Here is a 26742-nt window from a genome sequence, read left to right on the forward strand (position 1 = left end):
ACCTTGGTGTAACCCTAACCAAGCAAGTCAAAAACTTTTATGAAAAAAGTTTCAATTCTCTGAAGAAAGAATTAGAAGAAGATATGAGAAGATGGAAAGATCTCCCATGCTCATGGCTTGGCAGGATTGACATAGTAAAAATGGCCATCTTACCAAAAGCAATCTACAGATTTAATGCAATTCCCATCAAATTGCCAACACAATTCTTTACAGACCAAGAATGAAAAATTCTCAACTTTGTATGGAATAACAAGAAACCAAGAATTGCTAGAACCATCCTTTACAATAAAAGATCTTCTGGAGGTATCGCCATCCCTGTTCTCAAGATGTACTATAGAGCAACAGTTTTAAAAAAAGAATGGTGGATCAGTTTTAGAAAAAGAATGGTGGATCAATGGAACCAAACAGAAGACCCAGAAATACATCCACACACTTACGGACACCTGGTTTTTGACAAAGATGCCAAAACTCTACAATGGAAAGAAAGATAGCATCTTCAACAAATGGTGCTGGTCCAATTGGATGTCTACATGTAGAAAACTGAAAATAGATCCATACTTATCACCCTGCACAAAACTGAAGTCCAAGTGGATCAAAGAACTCAACATAAAACCAGACACAATAAATCGGCTAGAAAAAATGTGGAGAATACCCTAGAACTCATTGGTACAGGAGAAAACTTCCTAAACAGAACACCAACAGCACAGGCTCTAAGAGTAACAATCAATAAATGGGACCTCCTGAAATTGAAAACCTTCTGTAAAGCAAAGGGCAAACTCATCAAAACAAACCGATTGCCTACAGATTGGGACGGAATCATCACCAAGCCTTTATCTGACAGAGCACTAATATCCAGTATATGTAAAGAACTAAAGAAGCTGAAAAGCAGCAAACCAAGTAATCCACTTAAAAATGAGGAACAGAGCTAAACAGAGAATTCTCTGTGGAGGAATATCGAATGGCAGAGAAGCACTTAAAGAAATGCTCAACCTCATTAGCCATTAGGGAAATGCAAATCAAAACAACCCTGAGATATTCACCTTACACCCATCAGAATGGCCAAGATGAAAAACTCAACTCAAGTGACAGCACATGCTGGAGAGGTTGTGGAGAAAGGGGAACCCTTCTCCACTGCTGGTGGGAATATAAACTTGTGCAACCTCTCTGGAAATCAATCTGGTGCTTTCTCAGACAACTAGGAATAGAGCTTCCTCAAGATCCAGCCATACCACTCCTAGGCATATACCCAAAAGAGGCTCAAGTACACAAAAAGGACATTTTCTCAACCATGTTTATAGCAGCTTTATTTGTAAAAGCCAGAAGTTGGAAACAGCCCAGATGCCCCTCAACTGAAGAATGGATGCAGAAACTGTAGTATATCTATACAATGGAGTATTACTCAGCAATGAAAAATAAGGAAATCATGAAATTTGCAGGTAAATGGTGGGACCTGGAAAGGATCATCCTGAGTGAGCCGTCCCAGAAGCAAAAGGACACACATGGTATATGCTCACTCATATAAACATACAACATAGAATAAACCAACTTAATTCTGTACATCTAAACATACTCATCAAAAGAGAAGACCCTTACTAAAATTTCAATCCCCATTCTGAAAGGCAAAGAGAATGGACCTCAGAAGAAAAGGAAAACAGGAAACAACCTAGGAACCTGCCACAGAAGGCCTCTAGAGAAAGCCTCTGCCATGCAGTGTGATATGAGATGCTGAGCCTGTTGGCCAACTGATGGGCAGAGTGAATGGAATTTTATGTAAGAAGTGGGAAATAGTAAGAGTTGGAGAGGACAGGAACTCCACAAGGAGAGCCACAGAACAAGAAAATTTGAACACAGGGAACTTCCCAGAGACTCATTCTCCAACCAAGGACTATTCAAGGAGATAACCTAGAACCCTGACAATGCAGCCACTTCTGATGAGAACTGATAGACTAAGATCAGAAAGAAGGAGAGAAGGACCTCCCCTATCAGTGGACTTGGGGAGGGGCATGCATGCAGAAAATGGCTGGAGGGTGGGACCGGGAGGGGAGGAGGGAGGGGCTTATGGGGGGCTACAAAATGAATAAAGTGTAATTAATAAAAGTTAAATAAAAAAAATAAAAAAAAGAAAGGCCTGCTTCCCAGGAACTCATTATGTAGCAGAGAATCCTAGCCATGAATAAGTTTTTTATTTTTTTATTTTTATTTTTTATTTTACTCATTAGAGATGTAAGACTGTCAATCTTTACTCCTGTAAGAAAGGACAATATCCCTACAATGTCAAGGTGTGCAGTACTTGTCCTCAATTTCATCCTATTCCTCATTTGAGAGTCAATCCTAAAAGACTGGTTCCAAATTAGATTTGGCAAATGGATATTACTCATATTTCTGCATTTAAAGAATTAAAATATGTACATGTTTTCAGAGAGAGCTATTCTGGAATTTTTTTGCCACTCCTCAACCAGAAAAAGCTGCAAAGGATGTTATTGCTCCTTTTCTACAGGCTTTTAATGTTCTAGAAATTCCTAGGCACTATAGAACTAACAATGCAACAGGATATACTAGCAAATCTTTTAAAAGATTTTCTCACCAGTTTCAAGTTTCTCATATAATTAAAATACCTTACAATCCTCAATGACAAAGCATGGTAGAGCATGCCCACTAAACAAGATTTATTTAAAAAATACAAGGAAGGGTGAGCTACTCCCCTGGATTCCTAAGAATCATTTTAATCATGTTTTTTTTTTTTCTGAATTTTGAAAATTTGAATTAGCATGGTAAATCTGAAGCAGATATATTTCGGCATACAGAAACCAAGAAAATTTTTGCTAAAGTAAAATGAGTGATCCATTAACAAATGAATGTCATGGACAGGACCCTGTACTCATATGGCAATGAGGATCTGTCTGTGTTTTTTTCACAAGAAATGATGCATCTAGATAGCTCCTGGAATCTGGTGCAGCAAGTGGATTTTCTTCTGACAATGGTAATGATGTCAATGAAGATCTCTCAGGTCAAGATGATGGTTTATTGGGCCTAAGTACTAATCCACCTCTACTACATCCAGTTTCCTGGGATGATGCCAAAATCCTTGTTTATGTCAACTACACTTGGTTGCTGGGTTTTTCTGCTTTTTCAGGAACACAAGTAAAACAGACTCTTAACTTTTCACGAATAGGAAGAGGTAATCCTCTTTGCTTTACCAGAGAGAGTATTCATCATAAGCACTTATCAGTCTCCCCTGTCCAGGTCATAGGTCGGAATGCCTACTGTTCTAAGTTGGGACGGTAGCTCAAGCCTCCCTTTGCAAGCAGGCAAAGTGGAACATTGTAGGGATATTAGTGTCCCTTCCTACAGGAGTAAAGATTGACAGTCTTATATCTCTAATGAGTTACCCACCCTGTGAGAAAGGGGATCAATGCACTTGTCCTCAACTGATGGTTCCTTGAGCAAGATGCTTCAGAGAAATGCCTATCATCTACTCCTGGGACAATGACCCTGCATTTACCATCGTGGACAAGACTGGTTTATCATTAAGGGTATCAAGAACTTGGCTTCTGGTAAAGGCAGTCAAATTTCCTTTGTTTTAGAAAAAGCCATTAGTGCTGGACTTTGGAGTACTTCAAATAAAAACTGGCAAACCTATGTATGGAAAATGGGGGCTGCATTGGGATATATAGGCATTCTCTCTGTGAATGCAAGTAACTTTCCAAAATTGATCAAGTATACTTCTGTTTTGGCATGTGTTAATCCTTCTTATTTACTTCTAATTGGAAATATTTTAGCAAGACATTTTAAGAACAATGATACCTATTCAACTGAATGTGTATATTACAATCTTAGTAATTATGTTAGTGCTGACAATAATGCTCTATCAGTATTAGTTGTTAAGCAATCTGCTTTTGCTATGATTCCTGTTAGGGTTTCTGATTCTTGGTATGAAAACAGAATTTAATTGGATTCAGGTTCAGAATCACCTTGCTGGTATTTGGTCTAGCAAAAACTTCTCATTGTACATTTTAACAATGAGAAGTAAGATCCCTGACAAAGAATCTGCCAAGAAACCCAGGTAAGAATTGGCCAATACAGCCTGGGATATATTTACTTGCCTCAGGAGGCCCTTTCCATCCTTTGACTCTGTGTTTAAGTGTGGAATGACACTTGTGGGCATGGTGGGTATGGGTTTGTTGGCTTGTGCCTGCTTTCCTTGTGTGTTACAGTTCTTTTGACAACAACATCAATGCATGCAAGTGCAGTTGCATGAATTTAAATTAAAGATCTCTAACAACTCATTTGATATGGAGGTAAGTCAGTGATGGGTAAGAGTAAAATTGTGTTTTTTTCCAACCTAAGAGAGAGGCTCATAAATATCACATTCTAGACATGGATGACAAGTAAGGAAAAATTCACATTTCGCCAACATAAGACAGGCTCTCCATAAAACAAAGAAGGGGAAACTGAAGGAGTCTTGTAATTGGAATTCTGACTCGGCCATGGCAGATGTGGGTCGTATCTAAGTTCCATGTCTCAGAGACTGTCCTTGGTCATCTCTGAAAGTGGGCTGTTCTGAGACTGAGAGGTTTACAGCAACCTCCCTGCAACCTTGAAAACCAGACAGCAAACTTGGTGGAACCTTGCGTTAATATCTGGATGCCTTGCCAGGTGGCACAAAAGTATTACTACTGTGAAAAAAAATGCTTGTACCCTTTATAAGTGCTTTATACTTGTTGTTTGCACGTTCAGTAAACTGAGAATTGAAAAGGAATATCTCTCGTCTCCATTCTTTATTTTTCTGTCACATTTACACTCCCACTTACAGGTGGACCCTGTTAGACTACCCTGTAGGACTGTCATGTTACTTTCTCTTTTCCCTGCTCTAAAAGACTCAATACACCAGGGAACCCCTGACCCTGCCAGCCGATTTTATCATTAAGAACATGAAGGTATATTTATTCAGTTATCCAGTATATTCTCATTTCAAAGTCACAAATTAGGAAATTTCAGATATAAGACCACAGTAGGAAACCACTTTGCCATTCGATACATTCCCCTTAATCCCAAATTCCCAGACATTTACTCACTGGGGAAAAAAAGAAATAGAAAGACAGATCCAGAAATAGAGAGACCTAGACCCATAGAAACAAAGATACAAAGTGACAGAGACTAAGAGACAGACTCCATTCTGTCTGGTCACTTTCTTTGGCATATCAACCTCACAGCACACTCTCCTATGATATATCTCCAAAAGGAATTATATTATCTAACAAGACCATACTGACTAACCATTCCCAGACTTTTCCACTCTGGGCACTCCATATGTAAATAGATGAGCTCCAATGGGACATTGCAATTCAAATCACCGGGAAGTAGAAGAAGATGGAGGGACTTCTAGGCTAAAAGAAAAGATTTATTCTGAAATTTTGTCATTCAATACAATGATTAAAGTCCCAGCAACTTCCAAGTACTAAAGAACACGACTGATAATCTCTTTTGGGAAAAGTTGGAATATTTCCATAACTAAGTATTATACAGCTAAGAAAATGACATAATGATATTTTCAGGCATAATTTTGGAACCAGGAAATATCTTCCTGGGTGATGTAACTAAAATACAGATAGACAAATATGGTATGTATTCACTTATTAGGAGGTCTATTAATAGTGCAGGATTAAGTTTCAATAGGCCATCAATTAAAACCAAACCAGTGTTTCACTAGGGAGATTGGGCCACGGCATCATATAGAAATTTTCAAGACACCTAGGCTGTTGTTATTAGATATGTTGCTCTCTGCCCTCAAATGATGATCAGTGCAATGTTCTTGCATCCACAGAGATTATTCCTTCTGCTTTAAATTGGATTGCAAACAGAGAAACACTGTCTGATATTATGCAGAGAGAGACCTTAAAACACCCAGCTCTAAATGGGAATACACTATGAAATATTCCTCCCCTCAGATCTCTGGGAAGCCAGCAGGAGAGTACGAAGGAAGAGTGTGATTAGTACATGTAATTAAGGACAGAAGGAAAACAAAACCCAGAGTAAGATGATGCAGCCAGCTATGATGGATGACACCTGATAATCTAGGTTCAGTTTGAAGGGGGAGGAGGACCTCCCCTTTCAGGGAACTGGAGAAAAGGACTAAGGGTAGGAAAAGGACTGTGGGTGGATCTGGGAGGAGGAGGAGATGAGGCAGCAGAGGAGAAACAAAGTGAAAAAATCATAATAATAAAAATAAAATACATAAAAATATATACAAAAGTCAAACAGTGATTAAGGGAATGAAGTATACAGCTCTTCAGGACTAATGGTTTCTTCTTTTGGGTGGTCCCAGGGTGTGGCAAAGATGAACTCTGTTTTCTTTAAGGGATTTTGCACTGAGAATCTGATCATTTTCCAATGAGTAGATGAAAAACACATACTTGAATTGATATATTTATAGAAAAAAATTTTACTCTAACACATGGGAAGGAATTTGAACCTGGGTGCAATGGAAAAGTAGTATTTTATATGAAATTCCAACATAATCAATAAAGAAGTAAGGTTAACAACTTTTTAAAAAAATTCTTTATTAATTACATTTTATTCACTTTGTATCCCCAGTGATTCCCTCCCTCCTTCCATCCTAATCCCTCCCTTCCACTACCCTCTGCATGCATACCCACCCCAAGTCCACTGATAGGGGAGGTCTTCTTTTCCTTCCTTCTGATCCTAGTCAATTAGGTCTCATCAGGAGTAGCTGCATTGTCATCTTCTGTGGCCTGGTAATGCTGCTTCTGCCTCAGGGGGAGGTAATTAAAGAGCAGGCCAATCAGTTCATGTTAGAGACAGTCCCTGTTCCTATTACAATGGAAGCCACTTGGATACTGAATTGCCATGGGCTACATCTGAGCAAGGGTCTTAGGCTATCTCCATGCATAGCCCTTGATTGCAGTATCACTCTCAGAAAAGACCACTGTGCTCAGTTTTTTTTTTTTTTTTGTTCTGTTGCTCTCCTTGTGGAGTTCCTCTCCTCTCCAGATCTTACTGTGTCCCACTTCTTTCCTAAGATTCCCTGCAATCTGCCCATAAGTCTCAGCATCTACATTGATAGTCTGCAAGGCAGATCCTTTCAGAGTTCTTCTGTGTCAGGCTCCTGACTTGTTCCCTCTTTTCTCCTTCTTCTGATATCCATCCTCTTTGCCTTTCTGGATAGGAATTGAGTGTTAGCAGGAGTCCTCCCTCTTGATTAGTTTCTTTAGGTGTACAGATTTTACTAGGTTTATCTTATATTATATGTCTATATGGGTGAGTATATGCGGTGTGCATCTTTCTCCTTCTGAGATAGCTCACTCAGGATGATCTTTTCCAGATCCCACCATTTACCTGCAGATTTCATGATTTCCTTGTTTTTCATTGCTGGGTAATATTCCATTGTGTATAAATACCACCATTTGTGCATTCATTCCTCCACTGAGGGGCATCTGGCCTGTTTCCAGCTTCTGGTTATTACAAATAAGGCTGCTACAAACATGGTTGAGCAAATGTGCTTATTGTGTACTTGAGACCCTTGTGGGGTATATGCCTAGGAGTGGTATAGCTGGATCTTGAGGAATCACTATTACTAGTTGTCTGAGAAAGCTCCAGATTGCTTTCCAGAGTGATTGTTTAAGTTTACATTCCCACCAGCAGTGGAGGAGGTTTCCCTTTTCTCCACAACCTCTCCAGCATGTGTTGTCTCTTGAGTTTTTGATCTTAGCCATTGTGATGGGTGTAAGGTGAAATCTTTGGGTTGTTTTGATTTGCATTTCCCTGGTGGCTAATGAGGTTGAGCATTTCCTTAAGTATTTCTCTGCCATTCAATATTTGTCTATTGAGAATTCTCTATTTAGCTCTGTACACCATTTTTAAATTGGATTACTTGATTTTTTGCTGTTTAACTTTTTGTTCTGTATATATACTGGATATATATATCCTCTGTCCAATATAGGGTTGGTGAAGAACCTTTTCCAATCTGTAGGCTGTCGTTTTGTTTTGATGACAGTGTCTTTTGCTTTACAGAAGGTTTTAAATTTCATGAGGTCCCACTTATTGATTTTTGCTCTTAGAGCCTGTGCTGTTGGTGTTCTATTCAGGAAGTTGTCTCCTGTGCCAATGAGTCCAAGGCTCTTCTCCACTTTTTGTCATAAGCGGTTTAGTGTGTCTGCTTTTATATTGAGGTCTTTGATCCACTTGGAGTTTAGTTTTGTTCAGGGTGATAAGTATGGAACTATTTGCATTTTCCTACATGATGACATCCTGTTAGACCGGCACCATTTGTTGAAGATGCTATTTTTTTTCTATTGAATGGTTATAGCATCTTTGTCAAAAATCATATGGTCATAAGTGTGTGGATTTATATCAGGGTCATCTGTTCGATTCAATTGATCCAGCAGTCTGCTTCTATGCCAGTACCATGCATTTTTTTAGTTCTGTTGCTCTGTAATACAGCTTGAGATAAGAGATGGAGATTCCTCCTGAAGATCTTTTACTGTAGAGAAGAGAATTGTTTTAGCAATTTTAGGTTTTTTCTTGTTCCATATGAAGGTGAGAATTGTCTTTTAAGGTCTGTAAAGAATTGTGTTGGTAATTTAATGGAAATTGCATTGAATCTGTAGACTGGTTTTGATAAGATGGCCAGTTTTACTATATTAATCCTGCCAAGCCATGAGCATGGAAGATCTTTTCATCTTCTGATATCTTCTTCCAATTCTTTCTTCAGAGACTGAAAATTTTTTTCATACAGGTCATTGACCTACTTTGTTAGGTTCACACCAATGCTTTATGATCATTGTGGCTATTGTGAAGGGTGTTGTTTCCTAATTTCTTTCTCGACCCTTTTGTCTTTTGTATGAAGGAGAGCTACTGATTTTTTTTTTTATTTTTATTTTTTTAGGTAATTTTGTATCCAGCCACATTGCTGAATGTGTTAATCAGCTGTAGGATTTCCCTGGTAGAATTTTTGGGGTCACTCAGGTATACTATGATATCATCTGTAATTGGTGGTAATTTGACTTCTTTATTTCCAATTTGTATCCCATTGATCTCCTTCAAATGTCTTATTTCTCTAGCAAGGACTTCAAGAAGAATGTTGAAGGGCCACCTTGCCTTGTCCCTGATTTCAGTGGAATTGATTTAAGTTTCTCTCCATTGAGTTTGAAATTGGCTATAGGCTTGCTGTATATTGCCTTTACTATGTTCATGTATGTGCCATGTATCCCTGATCTTTCAAATACTGTAAACATGAATCGTTGTTGGATTTCATAAAATGCCTTTTCAGCATCTAAGGTGATGATCATGTGTTTTTTGTTTTTTTTTTCCTTTCAGTTTGTTTATGTGGTGGATCCCATTGATGGATTTCCATATATTGAACCACACCTGCAAGCCTGGGATAAAGCCTACTTGGTCATAGTGGATGATATCTTTGATATGTTCTTGAATTCGGTTTGCAAGTATTTCGTTGAGTATTTTTGCATTGATGTCCATAAGGGAAATTCACCTGAAATTCTCCTCCTTTTTTGGTTCTTTGTCAGGTTTAGGTACCAAGGTGACTGTGACTTCATAGAATGAGTTTGGTAGTGTCGTTTCTGTTTGTATTTTGTGGAATAGTTTGAACAGTATTGGTGGTAGCTCTTCTTTGAAGGTCTGGTAAAATTCTGCACTGAAACTACCTGGCACTGGGCTTTTGTTCACAGCAGACTTTTGATGATAGCTTCTTTTTCCTTAGGGTATATAGGACTTTTTAATGGGTTTACCTGGTCTTGTTTCAGCTTTGGCATGTAGAATTGGTCAAGAAAAATGTCCATTTCATTTAGATTTTCAAATTGTGTGGCATCTTGAATTTGGAAGTATGATCTAAATATTGTTTAGATTTCTTCAGTGAATATATTTCCCTTTTCATGTCTGATTTTGTTGATTTGGATAATTTCTCTCTGCCTTTTAGTTAGTTTGGCTAAGAGTTTGCCTATCTTGTTCATTTTCTCAAAAAAAAAAAAAACAGATCTTGGTTTCATTGATTCTTTTAATTTTTTCTATTTTTTTATTATTTTTTTATTTCAGCCCTTAGTTTGATTATTTCCTCTTTGGTGTATTTGTGTATGCTTCTTCTTTTTTTTTTTTCTTTCCCCCTAGGGCTTTTAATTTGCTTTCACAGGATGTTTTGAATTTCTTCTTGAAGGTTCTTAGTGCTATGAACTTTCCTCTTAGCACTGCTTTTATTGTGTCCCATAAGTTTCAGTATGTTGTGCCTTCATTGTTGTATGTAGTTATTAAAATTTACTATTGGTTTATCTTCTTTTAATGCTGCTGTTAATCCTCAGCAGCTGTATAACCAAATCACCACTCAGAGACTAGGTTTTTAGTTAACCTAGAACACAATGCTGGGCAATATTTACTCCCTCCTAAACCTCCAAGCCCTCAGTTTCCTAACATTTAGATTTCCCACATTTCACTTGCTTTTTGTGAAATCTTAGGTCTGGTTCATGCTCCTCCGAGTCCTCCTAGCTCTCTCCTCCAGCTCTCTCTCCTCACTCTCCTCTCGCCCTTTCTCCTCCCACTCACCTCCTGCTCTCTAGCTCCTCCCCTCTTTCCTCTAGCAGTTAAGCATACCCTAGGCATCTTGTACCTGGGCTTTACAATGGTAGTGGCTATTTTTTTGGCTTGCCCCTTATTTACACAGACTGGACAGTTATGCCTTTATAGCCATATAGCATATGGCTCTTAGCATTAGCATATAAACTCTCTTACCCTTAGCGTTAAGTATATCCTAGGCATCTTGTACCTGAACTTTTACATTGGTTTTGGCTATTCCTTGGCTTGCCCTCTTTTTGATATGGGATGGACAGTTTTGTTTTTTAAACATATGAATATAATTTTTGCGTTTTTAGGACTAAACTAGGTTGGCATGTATTTTGCCATCTTTAAGCCTCTTTATTTCCCCAGCTCTCTAGTTTCAATCCGGATATTGCATTGTGATACTCACTATAAGCATCCTGTCTCAACTCTGTGTAAACAGGACAAAATAAAGCAACTAGATACAATGTTGTGCAATGGGAGCAGCCAGAGTACAGGAAAGAGGGGAGGAGCATTTGAATTAACAAGGGTAAGGTGTATACATTTTAAAAGAACATTATAGCAACACTTCATTTTCATTGAAATTCTAGGAAGTCTTTATTTTTTCTTTATTTCTTCTCTGACCCAGCTATTATTTAGTAGCAAGTTATTCAGTTTCCATGTGTGTGTAGGCGTTTTGCTATTTTTGTCATTGAGGTCCAGCTTTATTCCATGGTGATCAGATAGGATACAAGGGATTATTTCAATCTTCTTGTATCTGTTGAGTCTTGCTTTGTGACCAACAATTTGGTCAATGTTAGGGAAGGTTCCAAGAGTTGCTGAGAAGAACGTAAATTCTTTTGTGTTTGGGTGAAAGGTTCTGTAATGTCTGTGGGGTCCATTTGATTCATGACCTGTGTCAGAGTTATTGTTTCTTTGTTTAATTTTTGTTTTCTTGACTGATCCTTTGTTGAGAGTGGGGTGTTGAAATCTCCCAATATTAATGTGTGGGGGTCTATGTGTGGTTTAGGTTTTATTAAAGTTTCTTTTACAAATGAAAGGGTGCCCTTGCATGTGGGGCATAGAAGTTCAGGATTGTGGTATCTTCCTAGTGGATTTTTCCCTTGATGTGTATCACAAAGAGAGTAATTACCTGAGAGTGAAGGACGGGAAGATGGTTTTCCAAGCAAATGGACCCAAGAAGCAAGCAGTAGTAACCATTCTAATGTCTAACAACTCTTATAATGACTTTTAAAATGAAGAAAATGTTTCTCTCAAGGAGTGCAAAGTTTGACTTTTTAAGGCATGCTTTCCAGGAATTAATTATTTAGCAGTGAGTCATAGCCATAAACTAGTGTTACTGAGCTACCTCAAACCTCAGGTAGCACCTCAGATCAAGCATTCCTGGCTCTAACACTACTTTGTGAGGGTTTGTCTGGAGAACAACAGCAGGAAACATAGCTGCTCTTGTGTCCTAGGCCTATAAGAGGGATCCATTTCTCTCTCTTAAAGGCCCAGTTTTAACTCTGGATCAGAAGTATTGCTCACTGACTATTGATTAGGACAGGATTAAAAATCCAGCCAGGAGAGCAAAGGTTTTAAAAAGTTTACTGCCACTCAATTCTCCTTTTACACTCACTGATCTTTCTCTTTATCAGCCCAACCATTCTCATGAATTGTCTGGTTTAATTCTCTTTCCCTGCTGTTAAAAACTCAGTAGCCCAGTGAACCCTAGACCCTACAAGCCTATTATATCAATAAGAATGTGAAGGAACATTTAGTGAGTAACTACTCAGTTCAAAGTCACATCAAAGATATTTCAGATCCAAGATCATATTAGTAACCACCTTGTCTTTGGGTAAATTCCCATTAATTCCACATGACATTGAAGCTTCACTACTTAGTAAGCTGTCCAAATCAATAAACAGTAAAGTTCCATTTCCTACCTGACATAATATGTTGACAACTTTTACAATGCCTTTAAACATGAAGAACAATGCTGCTAAAGAGGGCAGAGTTTGACTTGTAAGGCAAGCTTTCTGGAATTATTTATGTAGCAGAGTATCCTACCCATGAACTACTGGTTACCCAGCTGCCTCAGACCCCAAGAGCTCAGGTGGCACCTCTAAAGTACCAGTGCTGGAACTATCACAACATGCAGAGGGTTTCTCTGGAGAACCACAGCAGGAAACACAGCTGCTCTTGTGTCCTAGGCATATAACACAGACCCATCATGTCTCTGTCCATGAAGGCCCAGTTTTAACTGTAAACACTAGGTTCAGGTGGATTGCTTACTGACCACTGTGAATGTCACAGATGCAGATCCAGCCAGGTCAGCCAAGGCAACCCTTCTCATAGAGGTTTCAGAACACTAGTGTACATAGTGTACACTATTTGAACATTTAGCGTATACTATATGAACACAGTGTACATTATTTAACAGCTGGTGCTTCACCGACCCTTTGTTCTCATTTTACACTCACCAATCTTTCTATATTTCATCCAACCAGTTTCAGGAATTGTCTGTTTTCCTTCTCTTTTCCCTGCTCTTAAACACTCAATCCCCCAGGGAACCCTTGACCATGAGTACACATTGTATAAATAAGAATGTGAAGTTAGATATGGTGCGTTCCCAAGTAACTGCTCAGTTCAAGGTCATTCAGTGCATTCCCCTTAATCCCACTTCTCTTTGAAGCTTACCTACTTAGGATGCTGTCCAATAAACATGTAAGTTTCATATCCTACCTGACATTGTCACAGTGATAAACAGTTGTACATCTGTTGGATCTGGACAAAGAGATGTGATAAAGACTTGTGTTTCACAAGAAAAAGTTACATATGTGTAGGATCAGAGACACTGGAAAATGAAAATTTGTTTACTCAGCTCCATGGAAATGTAAAGATTCTCTCTGGTGCTGATTGGCTGAGAGGGACAATGATGTCATGCAACAATTGAAAGCCAGTAAGAGTTTCAGGAGCCAGTTATTAAAAGAGCCAAGTAGACAACATGCTTGAGAGACAGGCTGAGGAGTCCTACATGCTTCAGTCTGGGCAGCTGAAAGCACACAAAACAGAGATGTCAGTTCTTGTGCCCAAGACTCTTAAAAGTGTCACATATTTCTTTTAAATGGTCATTAATAAAGTCACATGTCGTTTACATGTAACTTTCACATTTTCACAGATTCCATTATTGTTTGTTAAGTGCACAGATACGTCCTCAGTCAGTGAATTACTTATTGTTTATCCACTCCCTGACCAAGGCAACTCTTTGAACAAAAAGCTAATATTTGGGACCTTGCTTTTATTTTTATGGAGAGCATCCATCATGTCATGTCATCAGGCAGTCATCTTGTACTACTTCAGGAAAACTGAGAGCTTTGCATACTGAAACACAAGCGTCAGGTAGAGAGAGGAACACAGACAGAGACAGAGACAGAGAGAAAGAGCTACAGAGACAGATTCAGAAAAAGAGAGACTGAGACGGACAGAATCGATGAAAGAATGTGAAAGACTCCATTCTGTCAGGTCACTTTCATTGGCATATCAACTTCATAGCACACCCTCCTGTAACATAATTCTATTATATAACAAAACTATACTTCCTAGCCCTTCCCAGACATTTCCTCACTGGGGACTAACCATGTAAATAGATGAGCTTCAAGAGGACATTGCAATTCAAATCACCAGGAAGTGGAAGAAGATGGAGGGACTTCTGGGCTAAAAGAACATAGGTATCCTGTTATTTTGTCATTCAATACATTGATTAAACTCCCAGCAACTCCCAAGGACTACAGAAAGGGATTTAAAATCTCCTTTTGATGAAAATGTGGATTAATCCATAACAGAGTATTATTCTGCTAAAAAAATGACATCATGGTATTTTCAGGCAAATGGATGTAACCAGAAAAAAAAAATCATCCTGAGTGAAGTAACTGAAATGTAGAAAGGCAAATATGATATGTATTCAATTATTAGGAGGTTTCCTAATAGTGAGAGACAAAATTCCAATACGCCATCTCTTCTGACCAAACCCATCTTCCACTAGGGGCAGGGTGGCAATTAATTGAGTTGTTGGACCAGGGCATCCTATGGTAACTTTCAAGTAACCCAGGCTGTTGTTATTAAAATATATTGCTCTCTGCCCTCAAATGATAGATGAGTACCATGTTCTTGGATTCAAAAAGATGTTTCCTTCTACATCAAAAGTGATTGCAATAAGAGACCCACAGTCTGATATTATGCACAGAGAGACCTTAAAACACCCAGCTCTAAATTAGATTTCCCTGTGAAATTCTCTCTCCCCTAAGAACTCTGAGAAGCCTGAAGGATAAAGGCAAGTAAGAGTGACATAAATAGAAGGAATTAAGGATACAAGGAGATTAATGTCCAGAGAATCATGCTGCAGAAGAAGAAGATGCAGCCAGCCTTGTTGAGACCTGAGATGCTAGAGTCATGTAGAAGTGTGAGGTGGACCTCCCCTATCAGAGAACTAGAAAAAGGTCATAGAGATTGAAGAAGGAGGATGGGTAGGACTGGAAGGAGAAGAAGGAGGGGGTAAGAGAGGGGATTCAAAGTGAACAAACCCTAACAAATAAATACATAAGAAAATATGTGAACAAGGTGATGAAGGATAGAGCTCTTCAAAATAGGTGGCTTCCTTTTGGGGGTGGTTCAAGACTGCAGCAAGGACGGACTCATCTTTCTTTAAGGGACGTGGCACTGAGAGTCTGATCATGTTCCAATGAGTATATGAACAACACATAGTTGAAAAAAAAAATGATTTAGTGTGGCAATTGGGAAGGAATTTGAAGCTTGGAGCAATGGACAAGAAGCATAATGTATATTACATGAAATTCCCATAAATAAATTTCCACAATAAAAAGAATATGTTGACAACTTTTACAATGACTTGTTAAAATGGAGAAAAGATTTGGCTAAAAGAGGGCAGAGTTGACTTTGAAAGGCATGCTTTCCAGGAACTCATTATGTAGCAGAGAATCCTAGCTATGAACTAGTGGTTACCCAGCTACCTCAGACACCAGGAACTCTGGTGGAACCTCTTAACAAGAAGTCCAAACACTAATACTATGTTTAGAGGGTTTGTCTGGAGGATCATAGCAGGAGTCACTACTGATCTTGCATCCTAGGCACGTAACACAAACCCTTGTCTGTTTCCTGAAGGCTCGATTTTAATTGTAAACCCCAGGATCAGAAGGATTTTTCATTGACCCCTAAGTATGACAAAGCTGCCAATCCAGCCAAGTCAGACAAGGGAACCCTGCTCACAGGGGGTTGCCAACACTAGTGTGTAACATTACTAGTTGCCAAATAGTTTATTGCCCCTCAGTTCTCCTTTTACATTCACAGAACTTTCTCTGTTTTAATCAAACCAGTCCCAGGAATTATCTGGTTTCCTTCTCTTTTCCCTGCTCTTAGAGACTCAATACCCCAAGGAACCTAGACCCTGTCAGCCTATTATATCAATAGAATGTAAAGTTACATTTATTGAATAATTCCAGTAAATGCTCAGTTTAAAGTAACAACCTAGGTAAATTCAGATCCAGGACAACACAGTAGGAGATCATCTTGTCATTCGGTACATTCCCCTTAATCCCACATCACTTTGAAGTTTTCCTATTTAGGAAGCTGTCCAATTAAATAATCAGTAAAGTTTTATTTCCTACCTGAGATTGTCACAGAGCAAAACAGGATTAAAGTTGTGGGATCTGGATAAAGGGATGAGATAAAGTCTTGTGTTTTCTGAAGAAAAAGTCACTTGTGCAAAGCATCAGAGATACTGTACACTGAAGAAAGTTTGTTCACTCATCTCCATGGAAACCTTAAGATTCTCTCAGGTGTTTATTGGCTGAGAGGGAAAATGATGTCATGAAACAGCTGAAAGCCAGTAAAAGTTTCAGGAGCCAGTTTTTACAAGTGCCAAGTGGACAGCTTGCTTGAGAGAAAGGCTGAGCAGCCCTACATGCCTCAATCTGGGCAGCTGAAATCACAGAACCCAGAGATTACAGTTACTATGTCCAAGACTGTTAGTTCAGTGTCACATATTTTTATCCAAGTGGTTATTAATAGTCACATGTACTTGACATGGGAGTTTCACCTAATCTTACAGATTCCATTGTTGTTTGTTAAATGTACAGATATGTCATCAGTCAGTGAATAACTTTCAGTGAAAATGCTCCTGACTAAGGAAACTCTTTGAACAAAAAGCATTTAATTGGGACCTTGCTTATACTATTTATAGAAACCATGCAGGATATCACCTCATCAAGCAATCATATTGTTGTAGTCCTTCAAAACAACTGAGAGCTTTTCATACTGAATGGCAATTGTCAAGCAGAGAGAGGTAGACCGAGAGAGACAGAGATAGAGCTACAGGGACACACTTAGAAATAGAGAGACAAATCTATGCTTTCTAAGAAGTTATATGTGACAGAGAAACCTAGCCATGAACTAGTGGTTACCGGCTACCTAAAACCTCTTTATCTCAGGTGTGAATTCTTAATAAGTAGTCCTGGAACTAACACTACATTTAGAGGGTTTGTCTGAGGACACAGCTGTTCTTTTTTTATTTCAGCTTTAAGTTCATCTTTATTCAAAAAACAATCATGGAAGATGTGATGATAATACATTAAACCAAAATGAATTGTGGATTTCTAGGAGCATATGAGCGAGCTTCAGGGAAGCACACATACTTAGAAAGAAAATGCAATATGAAATAACAGAGTCATAACACAGAAAGTATTCCTTCCTATCCCTGTGTTCTGCTTTTCATGTTTTTTCACTGCAGTAGAAATGGAACTGTAGCAGAGATTGGTACCAGTAGCATGGTTTTTGCTATGTTGACCCTGACCGTGTTTATTTGGGGGGAAGGAATATGAAAAGTTCTTTAAGTTTAGGCCAGAAAAGCCATTAAATTCAACACAGCTGTTCTTGTGTCCTAAGAATATAACACAGACCCATTTCTCTGACTTAAGGCCCTTTTAAAACTATAAACCCCAGTACCAAGAGGGTTCCTCACTGAACACTGTGTAGCACATAGCTGGTGATCCAGCCTCTTCAGCCAAGGCAACCATAGTCATAAGAATGTGCCAACACTAGAGTGGAACAGCAACAGCTTCAAATAATATCTCACTCTCAGTTCTCCTTTTACAATCACAGGTCTTTCTCTGTTTCAGCCAAAACAGGTCCAGGAACTGAATGGTTTCCTTCTCTTTTCCCTGCTATTAAAATTTCAATAGCACAGGGAACCCAAGGCCTGGCCTGCCTATTATACCAGTAAGAATGCGAACATATATATATTGTGTATGTGAGTAACTCCTCAGGTCTAAGTCACAACCTATGAATTTCAGATCCAAGGCCACAGTAGAAGACGACCTTTTCATTCAGTACATTCCTCTTAATCCCACATCACTTTGAATCTTCCCTACATAGGAAGCTGTCTAATTAAATGAACATTAAAGTTTCATTTCCTACCTGACATTGTCACAGAGCTAAACCAGAATAAGGGTGTGGGATCTGGGTGAAGGGATTAGATAAAGTCTTGTTGGGTTTCCCAAAAAAAAGTCATGTGTGTACAATATCACAGGGCACTGTGGAAAGTTTGTTTACTCATCACCATGGAAACCTCAAGATTCTCTCAGGTGTTGATTGGCTGAGAGAGAGAACGATGTCATGAAAGAGGTGAGAGCCACTAAGAGTTTCAGGACCCTGTTATTAAAATGGCCAAAGGGTCTGCCTGCTTGAGAGAAAGGCTGAGGAGCCCTACATGCATGCCTCAATGGAATCACACAACCTAGAGATGTCAGTTACTGTGTCTAAGACTCTTATTTTATGAAAAGTGTCACATATTTCTTTCAAGTATTCATTAATAAAGTCGCATGTCAACATTATCACATATTCCATTATTATTTATTAAATGTACAGATATGTACCCTTCAGTGAATTACTTACTCTGAAAATGCTCTCTGACCAAGGCAAACCTTTGAACAAAAAGCATTTAATTCATATCTGGCTTATATTTTTACAGAGACTATCCAGAATATTACATTAGCAAGCAGTCATCTTGTTGCAGTCCTTCGGCAGAACTGAGAGCTTTTCATACTGAACCACAATTTTCAGGCAGAGAGAGAGAGAGACTGAAAGAGTCAGAGAAAGAGTGAGAGACACAGATTCAGAAATAGAGAGACAAAGACCAAAAGAAACAAATAGAAAAAATGACAGAGAATGAGAGACAAGACTCTTTTCTGTCTGGTCACATTCACGGGCATATAAACCTCAAAACACAACCTTCCATGTTATAATTACAATAGGAATTATATTATCTAACAAGGCCATACCTCCTAACACTTCCCACAATTTTCCTCACTGGGGACTAAACATGTAAATAGATGAGTTTCAATGGGACATTGCAATTTAGCTAAGAAAATGACATCATGATATTTTCAGGCAAATGGATGGAACCAGGAACAGTCATCCTGGGTGAAGTAACTAAAATGCAGAAAAACAAATACACTTTGTATTCACTTATTAGGAGGTCTCCTAATTGGGGGGGGGGGATAAAGTTCCAATAGGCCACTAAACTGTCACCAAACCAGTCTTCTTCTAGGGAGATTGGGTGGTAGTAAATTGAGCTGTTGAGCCAGGGCATGCTATGGAAATTTTCAAGCAACCCAGGCTTTTGTTAATAAATTTGTTGGTCTCCTGCTCTCAACAGATAGATCAGTGCCATGTTCTTGGATCCACAGAGATGCTCCGTCTGCCTCAAATGGGATTGCATAAAGACACCCAGAGTCTGATATTGTGCAAAGAGAGACCTTAAAATGCAATTTCCAATGAAATTTTATCTTCCCTCAGAGCTCTGGCAATCAAGGAGACAAAAATAATGTTATAAGTAGAGGGCATTGAGAATACAAGGAGAACAATACCTGGAGAATCAGACTACAGAGAGAGCTGATACAGCCAGCCTTGATGAGACCTGATAAGCTAGGATCACATAGAAGAACATCAAGGGCCTCAGATAGAAGGGGAGAAAGACCTCCACTATCAGGTAACTAGATGTAGGGCATAGGTGTAGAAGAAGTAGAGTGGGTGGGACTGGAAGGAGAAGGGGAGAGAGCAGCAGAAGAGATAGAAAGTGAACAATTCATGATAAATACATAAGAAAAACTGTGATCAAGTGATGAAATATAGAGTTCTTCAGGACTGATGGCTTCTTCTTTGGGGTGTCCAGCAAGGATGAACTCAGTTTTCTTTAAGGGTCTTGGTACTTAGATTATGATCATGTTCCAATGAGTATATCAACAACATATACTTCAATGGGTGTAATTTAAAGAAAAGAAAAAAAAATAGAGTGGCACATGGGTAGGAATTTGAACTTGAGAGCAATGGAAAATAAGTGTTATATATATTACACAAAATTTCCACATAATCAATGAAAATAATATATAGACAACTTTTACACTGATTTTCAACATGGAAAAAAGATGCTGCTAAAGGAGGGCAGAGTTTGACTTTGTGAGGCATGCTTTCCAGGAACTCATTATTGAACCTCGTAACAAGCAGTCCTGGCACTAACACTAAGTTTGGAGGTCTGTCTAGAGTACACATCTCCTCTTGTGTCCTAGGTATATAATACGGACCCATTTCTCTGTCCTGAGCTCCCAGTTTTAATGCTTAATCCCAGGACCAAGAGGGTTCCTCACTGACCACTGAGTAGGACACAGCTGCTGATCCAGCTAGGTCAGTCAAGGCAACCTTGCTCATTGAGGGTTGGAAACACTAGTGTTAAACAGCTCAGCTATCAAAAAATATCTTCCCCTCAGTTCTGCATTTACACTCACAGATCTTTCTCTCTTTCATGCAAACTAGTGCCAGGAATTGTCTGGTTTCCTTCTCTTTTCCCTGCTCTTAAAGACACACTAACCCAGGGAACTGTAGACCCTGCCATCCTATTATATCAATAAGAATGTGAATGTACATTTAGTGAGTAGAAGATCACTTCTCAGTTCAAAGTCACAACTTAGAAAATTTCAGACCCAAGACCACATTAGGAGACCATGTTGTCATTTATTATATTCCCCTTAACCTCTCATCACATTGAAGCTTCCCTACTAAGGAAGCTGTACAATTAAATAAACACAAATGTTTCATTTCCTGACATTGTCACAGAGGTAATCAGGTGTAAGTGTGTGTAATATGGAAAAAGGGATGAGATAAAAGCTTGTTGGGTTTCACAAGAAAATGTCACATGTGCACAGGATCAGAAATACTGGACAAAGAGGAAAGTTTGTTTACTCATCTCCATGGAAACATCAAAATTCTCTCAGGTGATGATTGGCTGAGAGGGAGAATGATGTCATGAAACAGGTGAAAGCCAGTAAGAGTTTCAGGGGCCAGTTATTAAAAGGGCCAAGTTGACAGCCTGCTTGAGATAAATCAGCTCTGAGCAGCCCTACATGTCTCAATTTTGGCAGCTGAAAGCCCCAAAATTAGAAATGACAATTCTTGTGTCCAAGACTCTTAGTTCAGAAAAGTGTCACATATTTCTTTCAAGTGGTCATTAATAGTCACGTGTCCTTGACATGGGAATTTCATATTATCACAGATTCCATGCTCATTTGTTAAATGCACAGATATGTCCTCAGTCAGCTAATTACTTATTGCTAAAATGCTCCCTGACCATGGCAACTCTTTGACCCAAAACAGTTATTTGGTCCCTTTCCAATATTTTTACATAGACCGTGCATGAAGTCACATCATCAAGCAGTCATCCTGTTATAGTCCTGTAGCAGAACTGAGAGCTTTTCATACTGAACTGCAAGGGGCAGGCACAGAGGAAGTCAAAGAGAGAAAGAGCTAGAGAGACAGATTGAGAAATAGAGAGACTGAGACTGACAGAATCAAAGATAGAGTGTGACAGAGAGTGCGAGACAGAGACACCATTCTGTCTGGACATTTTCACTGGCATATCACCCTCAAAACACACCCTCCTATAAAATAACTCCAAAATTAATTATATTATCTAACAAGGCCATAAGTCCTAACCCTTCCCATACATTTCCTCCCTGGGGACTAAACATGTAAATGGATGAGCTTCAAGGGGACATTGCAATTCAAATCACCGTGAAGTAGAAGAAGATGGAGAGACTTCTATGCTTTGGTGGCGACAAGCTTGCACAGTATTCAGAGGAGCTGAAACTCCGAATTGGATGCAGCTCAGCCGGGGACAACTCTGTGGACTTGTCCTGGGGAATCGATTCCCAGGCACTTCCCCATAAAGGGCAGAAGCAGTGTTGGAGGTAACCATGCCTGCAGCGGAGGAGGCAGAGTTACTGCAGACAACAAGGAGGCAGCAGTGGAGTTACTGGAGTTACTGCAACTAGCATCTGAAGCAGAGGAGACTTGCTTACACACAGTGCTGTCTGCTCCAAGAACAGATCTCCATCCTTGATATTTGAGGCTGAGAACACTCAAAACCCTGGCATATCCCCCCACAACCTCAGATCTCCAGCCTTGCCTTAGGGTGAAGTAGCAGAAGCATATAGCGCTTCCCAACTCAGAGAGCAGAGCCCCACCTGCTGTGCCCACAACTTCAAAAACAGAGCACAGGTATGGGCACACAGAGCCCACAACAGAGTACTTGTCCTGCCTGAAGCATCAGCCACAGAACTCAGAATCCCGCCTGCAGAGCCCTCCAGAGACTGCAGACCAATGGGTATTCAGGAAACATGCACAGGTGCTTTGTGCCGGCAATCTGTGCTTGCTAACCATGCCAGCATCCACATCTCCTACTGTGCTTATTCCCAACCCCCATATCCCAAGCACCTAGACTCTCTAGCACTCCCAATCAAGATGTAAGCACATGCTCATACACATACACATGCACATGCTTACTCCCCCAAAATAACGGATCTGCGCCAGCGGCATTTTCCTCCCTCAGGTACAACTTACTCAGCAACGCACTCTCAAACCACTGGACCTCCATGAACTTCCTGAAGAATACTCCAGAGACCAGAGAAAGACAGTTCCAGTCTGAAGTTCAGATTCAAGGGAAAAACAGCGAAGATCACATATAAGCAAATGGACAAAGGTAGGCATAAGAACTCACCCAACAAAAATCAGGACACCGTGAACCCACCAGCAACCCCCAAAATCAATGGATATTTTAACTCAGGGGAAACACAGGAAAATGACTTTAAAGCTATGCTTATGCAGTTATTAGAGAAAGAAAAAAAGGAAATGAACAGAATTCTCAAAGAAATACAGAAGACTATAACTACCCATGTACAGGAACAATTAGGGACATTTAGAGAAGAAACAACAACAACAGAAATAGTAGCCACATGCACTCAGGTGAAGGAAATGGTGCAAAGCATGAAAACAGAATTGGAATCTATAAAGGAATCAGAAACAGAAATCCCTGGACCTGGATAACTTAGAGAAAAGATCAGGAATAACAAAGATAAGCATCACCAACAGAATACAAGAGATCGAAGAAAGAATCTCTGGTGCTGAAGATGCACTTGCTGAAACTGATTCCTCCCTCAAAGAAAAGTAAAATCAGAAAAGTTCCAAACACAAAACATACAAGAAATCAAGGATGCCATGAAAAGACGAAAGCTAAGAATAATAGGAATAGATGAAAAAGAAGACTCCAGGCTCCAAGGACAGGAAAATATTTTTAAGAAAATCATAGAAGAAAATTTTTCCAACTTAAAGAAAGAGATGTCCATGAACATACAAGAAGCCTACAGAACACCAAATAGACTAGACCAGAAAAGAAATACTTCACATCACATCATAGTTTAAACAGTAAATCTACAACAAAGAAAAAATATTAAAGGCAGCAAAAGAAATAGGTCAAGTAACATATGAAGGTAGACCAATCAGAATCACACCAGACTTCTCATCAGAAACTATGAAAGCCAGAAAAGCCTGAGCACAGGTCATACAGACTTTAAGGGAACAAAGATGCCAACCCAGACAAAACTTTCAAACATAGATGGAGAAAACAAAATATCCCATGATAAACTAAATTTAAGCAATACCTACACAGCAACCCAGCCCTATAGAAGATACTAAACGAAAAACTCCAATCCAATGAAAACAACTACACCAAAGAAAATATAGGATATACATAATTCCCCAACAAAAATTAAGAGGAAAAAAGGCAATTAATCACAGACCACTAACTCCATAATGAAAGGAACTAACAGTCATTGGTCACTACTATCTATCAACATAAATGAACTCAACTCTCCAATAAAAAGACAAAAACAAAGAGAATGGTTGCAGAAATAGAATCCAACATTCTGATGGATCTAAGAAACACAACCACGGGGGGGGGGGGAAACTACCTCAGAGTAAAGGGCTGGAAAAATATTTTTCAAGCAAATGGACACAGAAAACAAGAGGGGGTAGTGATCCTCATATCTAATAAATTAGAAATTCTACCAAAATTAATCAAAAAAGAAGAGGAAGGGCACTTGATACCTAAACCACACAAAGACCCAACAAAGAAAGAGAATTTCAGGCCAATCTCCCTTATGAACATTGATGCAAAAATATTTAATAAAATACTTGCAAACCAAATCCAAGAACACATAAAAGATATCATCCACCATGACAAAGTAGGCTTTATCCCAGACATGAAAGGGTGGTTTAATATATGGAAATCCATTAATGTCATCCACCACATAAACAATCTGAAGGAGAAAAACCACATGATCATCTCCTTAAGATGCCAAAAAAGCATTTGACAGGTTCCAACACCCATTCATGATTAAAGTCTTGGAGAGATCAGGGATACAAGGCACATACCTAAACATAGTAAAGGCAAAATACAGCAAACCTATAGCCAATATCAAACTTAATGGAGAGAAACATAAATCAATCCCACTGAAATCAGGGAAAAGGCAAGGCTGCCCATTATATCCATACTCTTCAACATAGTACTTGGAGTCCTAGAGAGAGCAATAAGAAAACTAAAGGAGATCAAGGGGAAACAAATCAGAAGAGAAGGAGTCCAAATATCACTGCAGATGATATGATAGTATACATGAGCAACCCCAAAAATTCAACCAGATAACTCCTTCAACTGATAATCACCTTCAGTAAGATGACTGGATGCAAATTCAACTCAAAAAAGTCAGAAGCCCTCCTGTATTCCAAAGACAAATGGAGTGAGAAAGAAATTAGGAAAACAACACCCTTCACAATAGCCAGTAATAAGATAAAGTACCTTGGGGTGACTCTAACCAAGTAAGTGAAAGACCTGTTTGAGAAAAAAATTCAGGTCTCTGAAGAAAGAAATTGAAGAAGATATCAGAAGATGGAAAGATCTCTCATACTCATGGATTGGTAGGATTAACATAGTGAAAATGGACATTCTGCCCAAAGCCATCTAGAGATTCAATGCAATTCCCAGCGAAATACCAATACAATCCTTTACAGAGCTGGAAAGAAAAGTCCTCAGCTTCATATGAAGATACAAACAAAACAAAACAAAACAAAACAAACAAACAAAAAACCTAGAATTTCCAAAACAATCCCTGATCTCAGATGTACTACAGAGCAATAGTAATAAAAACTGCATGGTATTAGCATAGAAACAGGAAGAAGGATCAATGGAACCAAATAGAAGACCTAGAAATAAACTCACACATCTATGAATACTTGATTTATGAAAAAGAAGCCAAAACCACTCAATGGAAAGAAAAAACAAAAACAAAACAAAAAAACAGCATATTCAACAAATGGTGCTGATCTATCAGGATGTCTACATGCAGAAAAATGAAAATAGATCCACATTTATCACCCTGCACAAAACAAAAGTCCAAGTGGATCAAAGACCTCAACAGAAAACCAGACACATGCAATCTTTTAGAAGAAAAAGTAGGGACGGCCCTAGAACTCATCAATACAGGAGAGTACTTCCTGAACATAAAACCAACAGAACAGGCTCTAAGATTAACAATAAATATTTTGGACCTCATGAAACTGAAAAGATTTTGTAAAACAAAAGACAGTGTCATCAAAACAAAACACCATACACCCTGGGAAAGGATCGTCACCAATCCTACATCTGAGAGAGGGCTAAAATCCAGTATATATAAAGTTATATAAAGTACTCAAGAACTTAAAAGGCAACAAATCAAGTAATCTAATTTAAAAAATGGGGCACAAAGTTAAATAGAGAACTCTCTGCAGAGGTTTGTAGAATGGCAGAAAAACACTTACAGAAATGCTCAAAGTCTTTAGCCATCAGGGATATGCAAATCAAAATGATCCTGAGATTTCAGCTTACATCCATCAGAATGGCTAAGATCAAAACTCAGGTGACAACACATGATGGAGAGGTTGTGGAGCAACCCTCCTCCACTGCTGCTGGGAAGAAAAACTTGTACAACCACTCTGGAAAGCAATCTGACACTTTCTCAGACAAGTAGGAATAGTGCTCCCTCAAGAGCCAGCTATACCACACCTTGGCATAGATCCAAAAGATGCTCAAGTACACAACATGGACCTTTGCTCAGCCAATGTTTGTAGCAGCTTTATTCGTAATAGCCAGAACCTGGAAACAACCCAGATGTCCCCCAATTGAGGAATGGATACAGAAATTGTGGTACTTTTATACAATGGAATACTACTCAGCAATTAAAAATGTAGAAATCATGATTTGCAGGCACATCTTGGGACCTAGACTATCATCCTGAGTAAGGTATCCGAAAAGCTGAAAGACACACATGATATATACTCACTTATATAGACCTAAAGGTAGGATAAATATACTGAAATCTGTACACCTAAAGAGGAAAAACAAGAAAGAGGACTTGGGGTAAGATGACCAATCCTCACTTAGAAACACAAATGGGATGGACTTTGGCTGTAAGAGAAAACAAGAAACAGGACAGGTGCCTACCGCAGCAGAGGACCTCTGAAGACTTTATCTAGCAGTGTGTCAAAGCAGATATTAAGACACATAACCAAACCTTCAGCATAGTGCAGAGAATCATATGAAAGAAGGGGGAGTTAGTAAGACCTGGAGAGGACAGGACCAAATATATCAGGGCACAGGGGTCTTCCGTGAGACTGTTTCTGTTTCTCCAAGCAAGTACCATATATGGATATAACCTAGAACCCCTGCTAGAATATAGCCCATTGTAG

Source organism: Meriones unguiculatus, assembly GCF_030254825.1.
Source record: "Meriones unguiculatus strain TT.TT164.6M chromosome Y unlocalized genomic scaffold, Bangor_MerUng_6.1 ChrY_unordered_Scaffold_25, whole genome shotgun sequence".
NCBI lineage: Eukaryota > Metazoa > Chordata > Mammalia > Rodentia > Muridae > Meriones > Meriones unguiculatus.